A 13255-nucleotide genomic window follows, 5' to 3' on the forward strand; every position below is an offset into this window, starting at 1 on the left:
TTGATGGGCCTAGGCCTTACACGATCTTGGACTTGTACGGACATCTCTTGGAATCACTTGGCCGTATAGTTCTTCTTCTTCTTTAGGCGGAGGCTAGACTTGATCAATAGCTTCTTCAGCCTTGTCTTGTCTTCTTTTTTATCTTCTTTGAGAGATCTTGGAGTTGTCTTCGCCCTTGTCTTGATGACATTGGCCTTGACACTCCTCTTCTTCCTCTTCTTTAACTTGGAGATGATCGGCCTTGTCTTGTTGAATTTGGCCTCACATTTCCTTTCCTTCTTTCACTCTAATACTCCCCCACAAGCTTGGTTGTCGCGGCGCCAAAGAGGACCAGAAGCCAAGCTTGCAACACGCCAAACTACCTCATTAAAAACCTTCATAAAGAAAACCTCTTGGGATAAAACTTTATGAAGGGAAAAAGAGTATAGTTTAACGGTTGCTTGATGTAGCTATGGCCTTGGTTTTGAAAATTTAGAACAGGCACCATCTTCCAAGTGATTCCATTCCCTTTTAGCTCTTCTTGTTTTGAACTCTCTTCGCATGAATCCGTTCTTTGTCATCTCCTTTGAGGCTCTCCAGCATTTAAGGCTCTCATTGGTCTCTTTGAAGCTCTTATGGTCTCCTATTTCCCTTAAACAAGAGATAATGAAGAAAAGATTAAGTATTGCCATAAGGAATATCAAAGAAACAAATAACCAAATGAGGAATTTCAAATCCTATGAGGAATATCAAGGATTAAAGATGCACATAGACTAAGCAATTCATAGAGAGAATCCGCAAATGAACTTAAGGGAATGAAATTAACACAAATAAAAAATGGGATAGAGTTTAGAGCTTAGCATGTTTTAGATGAAGAGGAATTTTGAGATGCAATTTGAAATGCGGTTTTGTCATCTTGAGATTTATCTCCCCCGCACACTTAGCATCCTCTTGAGCTTTGAAACCTTGTCCAAAATAGATCTTTACATCTTGTGCACATCCGATCTTCAGCTCCTTAAACTTTACACAAGCACACATGCTTTGGACTACCATCTTGCCTCTCCACTTGAACTTCCACCATAGCCACCTTAGGTTCTGCTAGCTTCAGGTCAGCCTCTTCGGTCTACCCTCTTCAAGTCAGCCGGTTAAACTAGGTTGGATTTGTCTTGTGGTCTCTGAAACTTGATGGTCCTTTTGGTAATTTCCAAGCTTGTTGCTACGCCTTCTTTTAGTTTCTTTGAAGCTTCAACGGATCTGAATATAGCCACCAACTGACTTCCAGCTTGCATGACCCATTCAGACCTCTCAAACTCGCCACATCTTCATGAGATTGCAACAAGCCAAATACCATCTTTAAAAAGAAAACCGAACCTGTTTAGATTTGAGGACAGATTCTAAGACAAGAGATGATATTTGTTAGAGTATAGAGAATAAGCAGAAAATTTAAAAGAGAATTTAGAGAATCAGGAGAATAATGGATAATTATATTGGGGAGAATAAAGAGAATAAGAGAATGGGGAATAGATAATAAGCGGAAGCAAAAGAAGAATGGGAAAAGAAAAATTTGCTCAAGAGTTCAAATGGACAGAGTTTTGCTCTGTTTTCTTGAGTTATGCGGAAGCAGATGCCATCCAAGAACACCAAGAATCCCAAGACTATGGAGTTCAAGAGGTGGAACAAAATAAACTGATTGAAAAATTAATTTCTCCATCAATTTTAACACAAGAACTCATAGAATAACCCATTAACAAGAGCTTCCCATGAGATTTAACAAACAATGACCACGAAAAATAACACAATAATTAGTGATTTTCATGGTTCAAAACAAAACAGACACTAATGGATAAAAACAATTTTTCCACCAGAGTTTTAAAGATCTATTACCCTTTTTGTCAAGCTTGTTCTTGTGGTAACAAATCAATACCAGATTCAAGCTTTCACAAATGAGAGAAATAAATTAGAAAGAGAACTCCACTCTTATCCTCGTGAGAAGTCATTGGACAAGATGAAGAACACAAAGAAAATAAAAGAATCAGAAATGAGAAACGAGTTTTAGATGGAACCAAGAAAGAATGTCTCTGATACCATGTTGGGATTTATGAGACAAAGCTCAACAAAAGGGTGGAAGCATTCACTTGGTGAATGAACCACTTGATGCGTGTCAATTGCGTGAGGGAACAAGTTTTACCCTTAACAAAAACAAATAAAAGCCGCAAGTGCACAGCTAATCAGTTGTAGTATTTAGGGATCGAATCCACAAAGATTTGTGTGCCTCGTATTCTTCTACGATTTCTAACTTTATGTCTAGACTAGATTGGTTTTAGAGGTTGGTTGTTTGTCACAGATTAAACTAAAACTAAAGAAAGCAAATAAATCTATCCTAAAAAGCAAGTAGAAAAATCGAATAGAAAGCAAAAAAAGCAAGCAAAATATCGAACTAAAGCAATTGAAATGCAGATCTAAATAAGCAAGTAAAAATCGATTTGTTTGTAAACTATGGCTAAAAACGCTGAGCTTTCGGTAACTCTACAGGGATCATAATCGGTTTTAACACTAGGGATGATAGATTGGGATTGACGGATATCAAAATATAAGGTTCTAGAGCTAGAGTACGGCGGTATGACTACGTCACTGTCGTGATCATAACCAACTGTTTCTCGCAACCCTGACCAGTAGGTTTCCACTCTGGCCCTGGAAGGGAGAGAACGCAAAAGCTGCACTAGACTCGTCAATACTCACGATCTCGCCGCAGGTAGGTTTTCACTCCTACAGAAATATCGCCTGTTTCATTCTAGGTCTGATACTTAATGAAAACTTTCGCAACACTAACTATCTAGATCAGATACTAGGTGATCAATCAAGCATACATGCAATAAGAACGAGAATAAACAGAGAACAAAGTTAAAATCCCAGATCTATAAACCTAGATGTCTTAATCGATTATGAGAGCCCTTTTCGGGAACCTTAAGCCCAACTCGTAATCTACTCAGACATAGCTGAGGTCGACATCATCATTGGTTTTAATAAAAGTAATCAAAAACAGTAAAGAAAAGAGATGAAAGAAAGCTTCTCTATTGAAGAACTCAAACTTGAACAATCTTCTATAAAAATCGCATAAAACGGCTAAAAAAAAGGGTTTCTGTAAAAGTATGAAGGTTCTCTCTAAAAACGACCTAAATGACAAGTATTTATAGTCTTCAATACTCCATGGTCTCTAGGGTTCCGGAATTGAGGCTGAGAATGACTTTGGGCTTCAGAAATATGGGCTTTTAATCGGAGTTGGCCGGCCGCAGTTAGGAGTAACGTGACTGCAGGAAATAGGTGGTTGGCCGCGGTCGGGAAGCTTGTGACCGCGGGAAATAGGCTTGTGGCCGCGATCGCGTGACTTGCTGGCCGTCTTCAAGTGTCTCCGGGGCTAATAGAATATCTTGAGATCCAACCGTTGGAATGTCTCCAAACCAAGTGCATTTGAAAGCTGGTTGATTCTTCTATATGTTGTCCAATTTTGAGGGTCATCAGACGGTGAGAAGGTTTTCGTCTCTCCATGAGAGTTCTGACGGTCTGCATTTATCCAAAAGAGTCTTTTTTGTTCTAATTTGAGCCTCTTTATCCCAAATCACCTGAAACGTCTTTTAAAATCTGAAAACATAGAAATCCTTTGAAAACCTTTGAAAATGGAGTAAAAACACCTATAAAAGACGTTAAAGTGATCCATAAAAATGGTCAAAATCCGGTGTTATCAACTCCCCAAGACTTAGTCTTTTGTTTGTCCTCAAACAAAACAAAGGCCAAATCTCGGTGAGAGGTTTGAAAACGCAGGAACTAAACAAAATCTCAGAGACCAAACTTCTAGACCAATATCAATCATTATGCATCAATCGGGAATAACCTAGAAAATTCTCACTAGCAATACGGGCATAACTAGTCCGTTAATCCGTCATGCGGAAATCTATTGCACTAAGATCTAACTTCCAGTCAACTAGCTCTTAACATTCATTAAAATCTCGGTGGTTCTCATCAAAGAAAATATAAGCAAGGCAATCTATGCTAGGTGTCAAAAGGGTTATTCTAGGGGTAAGGCTTAAAGTGTTTATGGGTTATCTGAGGATCTGGAGGATGCAAGATAGTATGCAAAACTGCAAGAGAGAGTGAAGCAGTTGGTATCCACAGTTTTCAGTCACTTTCTTCTTGCCATAGATTCCTGGTTTTCTTCCTCAGGTTCTCTCCTAACTCCCCCAGACTTAGATTTTTGTAAATCTTTCAAAACCATTGTTCTTGAAACGGATAGTGGTTGCTTCTTAGTCCAAAAATTTTGACAATCTAAGACTCATTAGGCTTTTTGTTTCCTTCTCTCTTTTCATTTTTATTTTTTTTGAAAGAGATGAAAGAGGGAGCACTTTTAGATATAGAGTCATAGAGAGCACGGAATTACCAATTAAAATCGGACTTGTTTTGCTTAATGAGGTTTTTGATACTCTTCCTTCCCAACTCCATTCCGTCTTCCTTGTGAGTGATTGAAAACTGCGTCGCTCCTCTTCTCTCCAACGTTTTTGCACATATCTGCTGATATAAACTAAAGAGAGAATGCATGAGGGTTGAAAACAAGGGTTTTGGGTTTAGGGTATGGTACCAGATAAAGATGAACTGGCCATCTAGGACGACAAAGAGTGTTAAAAATGAGGGTAAAAGACGTCCTAGATGTATATCTTGATGCCTGCCTAAAATCAATGATGAGAAAGTTAGATATCAATATTAAGGTCAAATAAAATGAGCTAGTATATCTTGTCAGAAAGAATCTCCATGAATAAAAGTCCTCTGGTGGGAGTTCGTAGTGCAAGTATTCTAGCTACCGCCTAGTCTAGTGCTAACCACAAATGAGCTATCATGCATAGTGTAGAAGCGTGCAGGTCTAAATCATCATAGTTTTGTGTCAAGCATTCCTGAAAAATACTTAAGGGCGAATGGGTTACATATTAAAATTTAAAAAGTACTTGAAATTTTGAAAGCAAAAGTAAGAAAATGATTAGTACGGATAGACATCCTCCCCCAGACTTAAATCACACTGTCCTCAGTGTGAAAAAGTTGATGAGAAGACGGTGAATAAAAGGAAAAATAAAATAAGAAAAGAAAATGATGATAGAACCGTGATGGCTGTCAAATGACAGTGAAGTGCTGATCAATCACTCATCCTCCGATGTGTCTGCTTCGAACTGGTGCTGCTCCTGTAGGAAAGTGACAACGCGCTGAAAGCGTCATCCTTGTCTCTCAACTCTATGCTCCAGATCAGAATGTGTGTGTGATGATGTCGATGATGAGGTGTGGCCAGTCGAAACAGATGGCTGAAAGTGAGCACGGGCCGCAGCTGCATCGCGCTTTGCCTTGGCCACTATGTATTGGCCGTTGGTGAATGGTAGACGAGGCACAGATGGCAGAAACTCATCGTGTTCCGGAGTCCACCGCGTATGTCCTCCGTTACACAATCTCGGGACTGATGCTGAAGGTAAGCAGACTCGGTGCTCCTCGGTGCCAGTGCAATACTTGTAACCAAACTTGTCTGGATCGAAAGCGGCACGAGAGATAGTGTTATCGCGAGAGAGATAGAGTAGATCATACCAGACATCAGGAAGTGGATCATCAGATGAGAAGTCGAATCCTACAGCCTGTAGTATCGCTGTAATAGCGCTCCCGTAAGCTGGAGTAGCGTCCTCGCAACCATGTAAATCATGCTTCACCTTCACCATGTTCTGTGCTATGATCCAGGCAAAGCAGGCAAGTCGTGGGTCGTCCATAAATGGCATCTGAAGTGTAATGAGCTCGGTCTTCAAAACACATCCCATGTTGGCTCTAGAGAAAATCGTGTGTGCTAAGAGTTTGTGCACAACTCTCACTGCAGGATGAGTAAAAAGGGCTGACTTGGATCTCCCGCTATCATAGACGCCATGACCCATCTCTCTCCATAGGTCAAAATCAGGTTCATCTTCAAGGTGAATGCCATCAATGTATGGAAGCTTAAGAGCTTAACAAAGTGCAGAAATGGTGAGTGAGTAAGTCTGTCCGCGGATAGAGAATGACAAGATGCCGTCAGACGCTCTGGGGTTCCTCCTCTTCGTGTGGTGGAGGGTGAAAGTTGCTAAGAACTCGTGGATTAGCTCAGGATAAGTTGGAAGGTTCAGCTCCATGTAGGGTCTCAGCTTAAGTGCATCGATATACCAGATTACATCTTCTCTAATTCCAAGCATCTCAAGTGTATGATAATCAATGCAAGGCGTAGGTTTGATATTCAGCATCTTGAAACATCTTGCGTAGTCCACTCTTGGGTTGATCTCTTTCCCAATGTATCGGATCTGTGGTGGCTCGAGAGTTGCTCGTGTTTCTCTTGAGTGCTGGAGCAGTCTCATCACGTAGTTTCTTCTTCTCGGTCTGGCTTGGTTCAGCATATACTCTCCAAGAGTAACATCATCGGGAATGTCCTCAGAGCTGTCACCAGTGTGACGGCTTCTTCGGGATCTGTTTTGTTCCATTTTTCCTACAAGACGAGATGATTCTTGGAAAAAGAGTGAATATGGATGCTCATTTTAATACATTAACGATCAGTTATACTAATCCTAGTATCAAGAGATTAGTTAAAACCACAAGCAAGCATAATTAGCATTGAATCGAAGAAATCGAGTAGTTCATGACCAGATTCGGATTTTTGATGTTCTCAACATAGAAATCTTTTAAAAATCGGTTTTAATGAGCAATTTCCATGTAAAATCTATAGGTTACCTAGTACTAACCACTAATCACACAAGACTTAATCAAATTTACCAATTTTGCTGTTCGAAATTCGATTTTTATAAAGCATATAGAATCCAAATTTCAAGAATCTCAATTCCTCTTAAATGTGTTAAAATCAATTTTCAGATAACCTAGAAGGATAATCTAATGTTCTTAAGCTATTTTCACCATTAATAAACCAAGATTTGGGCTTTTTAAGAAAACCCTAAATTCCAAAATCAATTAAAAATGGCGAGTTTGAGCTTCATACCTTGCTGGAAAGAGAGATTTGATGATATATTTGAAATCAGCTTTGAAAAAGAGTGAGGTTTGGGTCAAGAATCTCTTAAAAAGCTTAAGAATTGAAAAAGATGTTCTATCTCCTAAATCTCCGAGTCTTTTGGAAGAGAAGAGAAAAAAGAGTTTTTGATCCAAAAAATGCATTTCCTTTCTTTAAAAAGCGTTTTTGTAGCGAAAACGGGAAATTTTCAGGAAATCAAAAGTTTACGGGAACTTACCTTTCTTGTCTTGTACGCAACGGGGGTTTAAACTTACGGGAAATCTTATCGGGCTTTACCAGGAATGCTTCGGGAATCACCGGAAAATCACCGGGAATCACCGGGTAACACCAGGAAACACCGGGAAAACACCGGGAATCACCGGGTAACACCGGGAAATCACCAGGAATCACCGGGAATCACCGGGTAACACCGGGAAACACCGGGAATCACCAGGTAACTTTTGAAAAGCGGCGGTCCGAGTTCCCATCTCAACGACCAACGGCTGTGGTCAGGAGACGCGCGACCGCGGTGGTTATAGGCTCGGCCGTGGTCACATTCACGGTGCCGCGGTCGATGATGCGTTGGCCGCGTGTCGGTTGGTCGCGACCGCGGCCCTTCTTCCTGTGGCCTTTGTTTAACTTTCCGGTTTTCTGCCGGGCCGAGCAGCTAAAATCATCTCCTTTTTTCTCGGTTTTTCTAATTTTCTGATTTTTTTTTGTGTTTTTGTTTTATTAAAAATACCTGAAACTTAAAAGAAAAGGAAAACATAAATTGTAAAAAGGAAAAGAAAACTAAAAGAAAGAGTACCTAAATGGGTTGCCTCCCATTAAGCGCTTTTGTTTTAAGTCGTTTAGCTCGACGTAGGCATGAAAAGTCAGGCTGATTTGAATGGCACTCCACTTGATGTGCCTTTATCACTTCCGGTCGCTGGAGGTTTTACTTCTTCTCCTTGAGGAGCCGTCTTCTTTCCTTTACTCTTCTTTCGGACTTTAACATTGTTTAAAACCCTTTATGTGTTTTCGATCAGCTCCTGGATTTGGTCCTCACTAGTGTTGTCGCATCTGGTGGAATGATGATCTTGATCATTGCAAAAGCTCTCGGCTTCTCCTTTTCTTTCTCTTTCGGCCGGTTTCCTTTGCTCGGAAAATCATCTAGGACAGTCGGGTAAAATCTTCTGCGATCTATATTGAGAAAGACAGCATGTCGGTTTGCGTGATCCATTACTGCTCCTACAGTGGCCAGGAATGGTCTCCCGAAAATGAGTGGTCTCTCCTTGTCTTGATCCATTTCCAAGACTTGGAAATCTGCTGGAACAATCTTGTACCCTACTAGAACTTGTAGATCATGAATCGCCCTTTCAGTATCTTTTTGATATGAATCTCCAAAGATAACCTTGACCGTCGATGTTTTTAAAGTTTTTATGCCCAATTTTTTGGCAAATGTCTTTGACATGATGTTGACATTGGCTCCAGAATCGCACAGATTCCTGAAATGAAACATTAGAAAACAAAACATCCCGGATCGTCGGCTTTTGTAAGCCTTTGAAACGGTGAACGTTGAGGTAGCTTGAATGGTGGTTGCTTTGCATCGACATCCTTGTAAAGTGGTACAAAGATTGGGGTTTCTTCATCCTTTCCATCGGTTCTGGCTTCTTCTTCGGACAGTGTGGTTATGGTATTGCAAAACCTCTTAGGGTTATCCTCCACTCTTCCGCGAAGAGCTCCACTTTGCCTCTTCATAGAGTCGGCTGTTTGGACAACTTGTACGTCTAGCTTTTTGACGTGCGAAGATAAAGTTTCAAACTTCCCGTTCAGGTCATTGTACATGCAGTCAACCTTCACGTTCATGTCTTTAGATGCTTTCTCATTTGTCATAACAAGCTGTTGGATGTACTGTTCAAGTCTTCCGATTTGTGAAGCTAGCTGGTTCGTCGTGACTCCTTGCTGTTGTACAAATTGATTGTTAAAACCCGTACCTTGATAGTTATAGGGCTGTCGTGGTTGATAAGCTCCTGTCCCTCCGAAATTTCCACCTTGGAATTTGTTTTGGAAGGATTTTTGCTGTGGTGGGTAGTACTGATCTTGAGGATTCTCCACATTTGGATTGCGGTAAGAGAGATTGTTGTAACTTGCATTCCGGAAGTTGTAATTGAAGCCATTGTTGAAGCGATTTGGATATGGTGCTTGTGCTCCTACATAGTTCACCTCTTCTTCTTGAAAGGCTTGATTAATTTGATCGATAATACTAGGTCCTCCGTCTTCTGTGCCATTGTTGGTCTCACAAACATGGATTGGGCGATTGTTGCTCTTCAAAAGCTGGCTCATCATGTTCTTCAACTCGGTTATCTCCTTGTTGTCTGTTCCGATTTGCTTTGTCGAGCGATCGTATTCAGGACAATCATTGCTATTGGCTTGAGCCAAATTCTCGATGAGGGCTCTTCCTTGTGTTATCGTCTTTTGTCCAAAATCTCCATTGCTAACTGTATCAAGCGAAAGTCTCTATTTTGGTTGCGAACCTCGGTAAAATGTGCTCAGCAGGCTTGATCCGGGAAATCCATGGGGAGGGCAATCACGTTCATACTCCTTAAAACGTTCCCAGGCTTCATAGAAACGTTCAGTCGGTCCTTACTGAAAGCTTGAGACCTTTGTTCTCAACAATTTCGACCTTGACTTAGTATAGAAGTGATTCAGGAAAACAGTTTTACATTCTTCCCAATTAGTAATCGATCCTGCAGGCAAAGATTTCAACCAACAGTGAGCTTTGTCTGCTAATGGAAAAGGGAACAACTTACACTTTAAATAGTCTGCTGGAACTTGGTTTGATCTCATCATGCTGCAGATTTCTTCAAAGAGCTCGATATGATCCATTGGATGTTCAGAAGGAACTCCATGGAGTTGGTTTTGTTTCAACAATGAGATGATTTGAGGCTTGACTTGAAACTTATTCCGGTTTGGAAATGGTACTTGAATTGCGGATCAGTTCTGAAAATTTTGAGTAGGTGCATCGAAATCAGCTATGCTATGGTTCCTGGCTTGTCTTCGGTGTTGATTTGCTGGCTAAACAGGGCGGTTAACGCGTCCATTCGGCTGCATTCCCTGGTGGTCACCATCAGCTGCATTGATAGGTGCATCAAGGTCTTCACGTTCTCCTCTCTCGCGGTTTTGATGGTTTCTTGGAGGAACCTCATCCTCTTCTCCATCTTGTCGAGCATGATCACCTCCTTTGTGATCATTCTCTTCATTTTCTCCATGTTCGGACCCATCTTGATCCATATTTAAAGCTCGGTTAATAGGATCTCCAGGCTGGTCCTTGTTGGCCATTCCTTGCGTTGGTCTAAGTCTTCGAAATTCTCTTTCGTGTCTGTCTATCTCGTCAAGAAGTGGAATGTTTCCTACAGGTCTGCGCCTGGTATTCATGAAATTAAGAGAAAAAAAAGAAGGGAAAGAAAATTCAGCAAACTTTAAGAAAGAACTAGAGATCAGGTGTCTAAAACTGAAATTAGAACCAGAAAAATAACAAAAGGCAGCGAAACAAATCCCCGGCAACGGCGCCACAAAACTTGATGCGTGTCAACTGCTTGAGGGAACAAGTTTTACCCCTAACAAAAACAAATGAAAGCCGCAAGTGCACAGCTAATCAGTTGTAGTATTTCGGGATCGAATCCACAGAGATTTGTGTGCCTGCTATTCTTCTACGATTTCTAACTTTATGTCTAGACTAGATTGGTTTTAGAGGTTGGTTATTTGTCATGGATTAAACTAAAACTAAAGAAACCAAATAAATCTATCCTAAAAAACAAGTAGAAAAATCGAATAGAAAGCAAATAAAGCAACAAAATATCGAACTAAAGCAATTGAAATGTAGATCTAAATAAGCAAGTAAAAATTGATTGGTTTGTAAACTATGGCTAAAAACGCTGAGCTTTCGGGAACTCCATAGGGATCATAATCGGTTTTAACACTAGGGATGATAGATTGGGATTGACGGATATCAAAATATAAGGTTCTAGAGCTAGAGTACGGCGGTATGACTATGTCACTGTCGTGATCATAACCAACTGTTTGTCGTATGGTACCAATGCTATTCAGGTGGTGGAACTTTCTCCAACCTCTTCTTGGCGTCTTGGTGAAACTGGTGGTGGAGATCCTTCCTTGCATGGGTTCTCAAGCTTATTGAATCTCTTTTTCATCTTCTTGATACACTTAGCCATCTTGTGTATTGTTTTATCCTGATACTTGCACCATTACTGAAGGACACCAATCTTTTGCTGAGCTATAAATCTTGAGGTGCCTGGCTCTTCCCAATTGTGATCGTCAAAGCGGTATCTGTTTCCTCCATAGCGTTTTTGAGGTGGAGGCATACCATCATCATCAGCACCAACAGCACTAGCTTCACCAGCCTCAGCAGCTGCCTTCTTTCCTTTGGAAATCTCTTCTTTGCAAGCCTTTTTTACTTAACAACTGGTTGGTCAGTTTGAACATTGTGGAGTTGTTCCTTGAACACATAGAAGTGGATATTGCGCTTCTCTTGGACTGTGGTGAGAGGGGTTGGGTAAGAGGATTTGAACTGTTTCAGCTACTAGATGAATTGTCTCCAGGGTTTGCATCTTCTACAAACAAACTGTACTCTTCATCTTCTGAGAATTGCTCTTGAAGCTCATTGTCACAAGTGTAAACCATGTTGCAAGGTGCATGAGTTTGTGCAGGTTCACTAGAGACTTGACCATAGAGAAGGTCTTATATTTCTTGCACAGCAGCTGAATGGTCATCATTGCAGTAGATGGCGTTGCAGTAATCTTTTGAGTTTTGAAGAGCTTTACAAGGAAGATATACTTGTGGTTCAAAAGTGCAGATGCCTTTGTTCTTTTTAATAGCCTTTATTTCAGCTCCTAGTGTCTCCAGGTCGGATACCATCTTTTGTTGTCCTATTAAGAGCTGTTGGAGAACAACATTGAAATCAGGACTTTGTTGAACAGGTGGTGGGGCAAAACCAGGAGGTGGTGGCCTCTGTTGCTGGAAGCTGAGTTGGTTATTGAAGCTATTCCCTTGATTATGAACCGCTGGTTGCTGAAAACCCTGTTGACCTTGGGAGTTACCTTGGTACTGATTCTGTTGGACAAAGCTTTGAGGAGTGTATATTTGGTCTTGGGGGTTGGCCACATTGTTGCTCCTATAGGACAAGTTCTGGTGTTTGTTGAAGTTGTTGTAACCATTGAACTTGTTTTGATTCCCAATGAAGTGCAACTCCTCTTGAGTGAGACCCTCTTCATTGATATTTGTGAAGCATCTCTTCTCCTCACTCACATAGTGTATAGGCTTTTGAGTGGCAGCTAGGGCTTTGTCAAGCTTTATATTCAGCACTTTAAACTTCTCTTCCAGTCCTTGGTGTCTACCAGAATCTTCTCCTCTATAGCTTCTATCATAATCTTCCCCATAAGTGTCTTGGCTCATGGCTAAGTTCTCAACAAGTTCCATAGCTGCATTGATTTCTTTTGCCAAGAAATTTCCATTTGATGCTGTGTCCAACTGAATCATGATCTTAGGAACAACTCCTCTATACAAAGTGCAAAGGAGTGAGGCTTCTGAAAAGCCATGATGTGGACACTTATTTGTGTAGCTTCTAAACCTGTCCAAAGCTTCTCCAAAGGTCTCATTAGAATGTTGAGTGAAGCTGGAAATCTGGTTCCTTAGCTTTGCAGTCCTTGAGCTTGAGAAAAACTTGGATAGAAAGGCAATCTTGCATTGCTCCCATGTGTGGATAGATCCTCTTGGGATGTTCTTTTCCCAATGATGTGCTTTATCTCCAAGGCTGAACGGGAACAATATCAGTTTGAAGCTGTCTTCAGATACTCCATTGATCTTAGTGAGATCACAAACTCTGTCAAACTGATCCAGATGCTCCAAGGGATCCTCCATAGGTAAACCATGGAACTTCTGATTCTGAACCATATTGATCAAAGAGGCCTTCACCTCAAAGTTGTTGTTTTGGACAGGAGGTGGCCTGATTCCTGCTCCATACTGGTGTGCATAAGCTCGGTCATTCTCACCAACAAAGACTGGTTGAGGCTGATGACGTATGGGTGGGTTGGGTAAAGGTTGTGGCTGGTTAACTTGAGGTAGGTCTTGGTTCTGGTTACCATGAGCGTGTGCCTGATGGATCTGAGCCTGTTGAGCTTGAATTCCAATACCATTACCAGCTCTATGACCGTGATCAGGTTTTTGAGCCTGATGCTCATT

At 41.0% G+C, this 13255-nt stretch overlaps 2 non-coding genes across 2 annotated transcripts; both read left to right on the forward strand.

The window, feature by feature from the left end:
• The first annotated feature begins 9569 nt into the window (after positions 1-9569).
• LOC112085978 lies at positions 9570-9677 on the forward strand. The gene has a single exon (XR_002899227.1). It is a non-coding gene; the product is annotated as a small nucleolar RNA R71 (small nucleolar RNA).
• Positions 9678-12605: 2928 nt separating this feature from the next.
• LOC112085972 lies at positions 12606-12712 on the forward strand. Its single transcript, XR_002899221.1, has one exon. It is a non-coding gene; the product is annotated as a small nucleolar RNA R71 (small nucleolar RNA).
• Positions 12713-13255: the final 543 nt, after the last annotated feature.

This window comes from Eutrema salsugineum, unplaced genomic scaffold (genome assembly GCF_000478725.1).
Source record: "Eutrema salsugineum unplaced genomic scaffold, Eutsalg1_0 scaffold_26, whole genome shotgun sequence".
Classification (NCBI taxonomy): Eukaryota; Viridiplantae; Streptophyta; class Magnoliopsida; order Brassicales; family Brassicaceae; genus Eutrema; species Eutrema salsugineum.